This window comes from Macrobrachium nipponense, chromosome 46 (genome assembly GCF_015104395.2).
Source record: "Macrobrachium nipponense isolate FS-2020 chromosome 46, ASM1510439v2, whole genome shotgun sequence".
In the NCBI taxonomy this organism is placed as follows: Eukaryota; Metazoa; Arthropoda; class Malacostraca; order Decapoda; family Palaemonidae; genus Macrobrachium; species Macrobrachium nipponense.
In genome coordinates this window covers 10,470,646-10,476,645 of record NC_061106.1, presented here as the reverse complement: position 1 = coordinate 10,476,645, position 6,000 = coordinate 10,470,646, and the positions used below count along the sequence as shown (strand labels likewise).

The window sequence follows — 6,000 nt, the reverse complement described above, 5'->3', positions numbered from 1 at the left end:
CCCTAGTGGGTGGAGCTTAGAGCCCGGAGACCACATCACCGTACATCATACGAATTTACAAATGTTTTACGTTACATTTACGGTTTACTGATGTAAGCTGTTGCCAACTACCAATTTCCGCTCATGCTGGGGCGTGCGTCGCATTGATACGTGAAGGTGTGGCCTTAGCATTATTCTCGTGGGTCGGACACTACACTTCCGCCCGCATGTTGTATATGTGAATTTCCCTTACCTGTAATAAAGTCAGTACACGTCTACCTACCTCTTTGTTCACACCCTCACACCTTCTTTGTCGAGGGAGGACGGGTCCACCTGTTGGGGGCCAGGAGACATCGGTCATTTCGTTGCCATCGTCGATTCGGTGATCCTCGACTGCCTTAGCAGTCTGTAAAAAATAAATAAATAAAACTGCAAATGAGTCTTATATAATAACTCAGGATTATTACACAAGATAACAATTTCTCTTAGTGTAGGTCGGGTACTATTTATCCGTCTGCAGCTTTGTTTATAAGCCTGTTTACCCGTAATAAAGTTAGTACTGCTTTACCTGCCTCTTTGTCGAGACCTCACAAAATATTGCTTTTCCACAACATCATAAATTCGGAGGAGAAAAGGTCAATCAAAGAAACAGCAGCAGATCAATTAAGAGCCTCTATGGGCAATGTTGGACAAAAAGCGTGGTGAACAGATGTACCAAATATAATATAAAATTAATGGAGTAAGAGAATATGCCAAAAAAGCACTAAAATAGGACTTCAAGAGAAAAAAGGAAAGAGATGAAGAAGCTGAGGTTCATAGATAACTTCGAAGAAAACAAGTACATAAGGGAACTGGAAACAAAGTACCTACACGTGTATCATAATGAAAGCCAAACTAAATATGCTGAACTTAAAGGCTAACTTCCGGTGTAAATTTAAGGATGAGGTCTGTGAAATATATAGAGTGGAGGAGGACACCACCAAACATTTATTCATGTGTAAATCAATACATAAAACAAAACAGGACATAAATATATGAACACTGAAACCCCCTAACAGAAAACTGGGCCCCGTTCCATGCAACGTAAAACACCATACAAACAAACAAACAGAAAACTGGGAGAATATATAAGGCTAGCCCTCAAAATTAAGAATGTTCTTACCTGGAAAACGATGGTTGTCACAAAGCTAAGTAGCACGGTTCTGCCTCAGTTATAAAGAAAAAGAAATGAAAGGGGGTTGGGTAAAAAGTAAAGTAGAAACATTGTATTATTATCTATTAGTAACACTGTCATTTTTTCGGGGTTACTATTGTTGCAGAAAAGGGGTAATGGACATGAACTGAAATAAACATTTTAAAGTAACATAAAGTAAGGATAACTAAATAATGAGTAAAGTAAGCAAGGGAACAAGCTTTGCACCTCATAAACAGTGTAGTGGGCCCACAACTGTGTGGAGTGAGCGGTTAGGAATATAGGAACCAGGAACCAGTCTGACAACCTACACTTCTTTTGAGAAAGGGCCACAGATAGGGCCTGAAAAGTAACTCCGCGTGTTGAGTAAAATATTATGTAAATACTTACAAGAAAACAAGTTATACTCGGTAATTTTGTGGGTTTTCTTTTCCATCCTCAGAAGAAAACTCAAAGAAGTTTTTGTTTGGTTCATACATTATCTTTTTAGGAATGGTGCAGACTACAGTTTTTGCCTGGAAAATATTGTCTAAAGATTCTTTTATGATTTTATTGATTGATTGATCATGAAATTTAGGACATAGCCCAAGCGCTGCTGGCCTATAAAGGTCATTCAGTGCTGTAGTATTATATACTTGAATGAAATGGAGTAAAAATGAATGAATACGTGAATCAATTAAAATCTCTTATATAAATGACCAATTAAAACTGCAATTAAAAATATCGAATGACACACAACAACTAAGACTAAGACCATCTTATGTTACATAGCAACTAAAACATAGACATTCACTCACACTCAAAACTATTTACACCATAATTTAAAAATCCCATAGTTTAAATTACAATTTACAAATTATCTGACATGCATACATTCATTCAACACCATTTACACCTTAGTTAAAAACAATAAATAGAAATTTTAAATAACAATTAGGCACTTAAAGTAATGACGACGAGCAAAAAAAATAAATATAAAATAAAATTAACTAGTTAAAATTTACCATGCTACTTAAATTTCATAAAAAAATCTTAATACATTTTAAAAATCTCACTAGTGCAGGAATATCTGCTCTACCATCTAAAATATCGGCAAGAGATTTTCCATCAAGATGGAATCTCTGCCTCTGTTCTCTGTTATTTACACAATGCACCAGGATGTGCTCCACTGATAAGGTAGCATCACACCTAACACACGCTGGTGCACTGCCACTTTCTAATATAACCTTACGGGTTATCCGAGTGTGACCAATACGAAGTCCGCCTAAACAATTCTGTTCTCTCTTTTTGAAAAGAGGCCATTTTTCTAGGTGTTTTTCCTTATCTTCTTATATATTGTTGGCTTGCCACTTCCTCAGGATGTACGACTTGATAGGTCTCTTCATATCAATATGTGGCACTTTGGTTACCTGATACAAATTACTCACAGCCGCTTCCTTTGCATATCTGTCTGCCTCCTCATTCCCGCGAATTCCGACATGTGCTAGGATCCAACAGAAACATACTGATTTCCTGCGACATGAAATCCAAAAGAGCCACTCCTGGGCCTTTTGTACCAGAGGATGAATTGTATGCAGCTGCTTTAATGAATCTAATGCACTTCTTGAGTTTATATATATTACCATTTTTTTTTTCGAGTTATAAAAAATTTCTAAAGCTTTAACTATAGCTGACAACTCTGCAGTGTATATGGTAACCGACTCCGGCAATTTTGTCTCGTATACAACTGCACACCCAATTCCACTATCAGACTTTGATCCATCAGTGTAAATCTTCACTTGCCCATGTTTACCGTCATGCTCCAAAAAATGAGCTCTTATCTCTTCCTCAGACTGTTGCTTTTTGTTTATTTTCTTAGCCCATAAGGAAATCTTGAGAATAAGCCATGGGGGTACAGAGGATGGTTTTTTACTTCTTCACCTTTTTGGCGCTAAATTACCATGTCATTTAAACATTCCAACGTCTTATTTGAAAAGTTTTGGAAGATCTATTACCAACTTTCTAGAGTCACACTCCTCTAAAATTTTTCGTGTAGGGTTCTCTCGCGAGCTTTTGAGTCGCATGGTGTACCGCAATCCAAGCTCTTTTCCTTCGCAGATCTAAAGGGGGGGAAGTTCATGAGATTCAATGTAAATAAACTCTCGAAACAGGAGAATGTACTAGAAGCACCTGTACATATCCTTAATCCCATATTACGAAACTATGTCCAATTCTTTTAACCTGGACTTGCTGGCGATGAATATAAACCTGACAGCCATAGTCCAGTTTTGATTTACATAAGGAATCATACAACTTCAGTAAACTTTTCTTATCAGCCCCCCTGTTCGAATCCCGAGCCACCTTTAAAATATTAAGTGATTTTTAACCATTCACAGACACAGTTCGTTAGTGAAATTGGCCTGTAACTAGTGACCTGATATGGATCTGTTTGGCTTTATGCTTGGAACTACTTTGGCTATCTTCCAAGATGGGGGAATGATGCCCGTTTCCAGACCTTATTGAGTATTTTCATGAGATATATTTTGGCATGTTCCGGAAGATGTTAATCTGTATGTTATGTTGTCTGTACCAGGGGGCTGTTGACTTACAAGATGAGAGAGCTTCTCGTAGTTCCGTTAGTGAGAACTTAGCTTTATATGATTCATTGTTTTGAGAGTTTAATCTAATTGACACCTTAACATTTCGGATCTTATTGAACTGTGGTATATAGTTTTGGAACTTGATATGTTAGCAAAATGCTCACCAAATTTTTCTGCCACATCAACTGGTTTTGAAATAAGGACGGTCATTGATGTTTTGTAGAGTAGGAGCGGGTAATGGAACAAATTTCCCACTTAGCTTTTTAATCTTTTTCCATAGTAATCTTTGGTATGTAGTTTTAGTTGTTCCTGGGGGTTTTGCCTTAAATTGTATATAGCATTTTCTCACTATTCTTTGCAGTCTGCCACAGGTTTGGTCCCACCAGGGAACTGCAGGCCTGCTTGGTTTACCCTTTGTCTTTGGAATATATTTCTCAGCTTTATCCAATGTAGTTGAGGTTCGGTAATCATATGCATTAAGAGTGACTCAAATGACTACTTCCTGATGTAATTGAAAGCTTCCTTCATACTTTATCCGATCCGCTTCATTCTCCTCCCACTTTATAGGAGATTCAGAAGGTATGTTTCTAGCATACTTTAAATGATGGAAAGTGATCACTTCCGTGCAAAAGTTCATCTACAAACTAGTTGAAGTCCAAGTGGACTGCAGGTGAACAAATGCTTAAATCTATAGCTGAAAAGACATTGGTGTATATTTCATAAAACGCCATTGAACCATCATTTTAAAGAGAAAGATCATTATTTAGGATAAAATCATCGATGGTTCTATCTACGGCATTCAAGGCATCACCTCCCCACAGACTATTATGGGCATTAATATCCCAGTAGTAAGAAAGGAGGAGGTAGTTTAGTTAGCGCCTGAATGTCATTCAAAGTAATCTCTGACTTAGGTGGGAGGCAAATAGTAATCTCTCTTTCGAAGCTGTTCGAATGGCGACTGCTTGTAGGTTTGTGTTCAAAGGAACACTTGTATGTTGCACAGACTTTTTAACAATAATTGCAACGCCCCAATGAGCTCGATCACCATCGCTGGAGTTCATCACATACATTTTATAGTTTAGTCCTGGATTGTATAATGAGGTGCCTAACTCAGTTTCTTGAAGGCAAACTACATCTGGCTAATGATGGTTCGATAATAAATTTAACTCTTCAGAACGAGTCCTAAGGCCTTTGCAATTCCATTGCAAGATATTAAATTTAAATTTTAACTGTGATTCTTGTGCCCAACCAAGTCATTAATTGCTGGATTCTCAAAGTAATATAGCTGAATGTTCTTGGATTTGAAAGTCTTAAGTCTGGTGCCTGGGGAGACTTTTATTTTTATTGGATAGAGGGGGAGTTTGAACATTTTTTCTTCCACATTCTGTTTGTTCAGTTTGAGACTAGATTCATCTAAAGTTTAACTATATTTTAAGAGTCAGTATGTTTTCCCTCTACTTCAGAAGTAGCTGTTTCTGCGAATGATTTAGGGGATTGGGAGAGATCGGTCGTACTTAAATTTGAGCAGGACTGAGACATCTTTTCTAATGGTTGTGAGGTTGATAATGGCTTAAAAGGGTCATCTAGTGCATTGAATCTGTTGGAAATTTGAGTTTTAAATTCTATAGGAGATGATGTTCTACATTTCTTTGACTTAGGGGGTGACTGACAACCGTCATAAGATTTGTAAAGATTTCCTTTAGATTTTATTCTTTTTTTGGGCTTAACGGTTGAGCTCAACTCTGAGACAGCATTTGCTTACAGATCAGGGAGAGATTTATCAATCACAGCTTGTACCACTTTAGTTGGAAGTTCATTACGTACCAAAGAAATTGAAATATCCTGAGATGTATGTTATTTTGTTTAGCAGTTTGATGGAATGCATTATTTCCCATAACAGTGGAAGCAAATGAGGACCCAGCAGTTTTGTTAGTCCGTCGAACCAAGCGTCTGGCTTCTCCTATGCTAATAAAGTTATGAGCAGTGTTAACAACTTCTTATTGGAAAATTTATTGTGAACAACCCCTCCAATTAGGAGAATGATTGCCAGCACAGTGGAGACAATATTTATCAGCCTTGCAGTTGTCCTATACATATTCACCGGAGCATGCAAAAACTTTCCTGGTTTTGTGCGGGAGTTTGATACATGGCCATATTCAAAGCATTTATAACACTGGGTTGGTCGATATTTAAATGGCTTAATCCAAACCCGAGAATGGTCTATATCAATAAATTCCGGTAAGTAAGAGC

General features: G+C 37.4%; 1 protein-coding gene across 1 annotated transcript in view; it reads left to right on the top strand.

The window, feature by feature from the left end:
* Positions 1-6,000, top strand: part of LOC135214633 (MAU2 chromatid cohesion factor homolog) — a 171,914-nt gene that overhangs the window by 74,724 nt on the left and 91,190 nt on the right. The gene's annotated exons all lie outside the window — the stretch shown is intronic.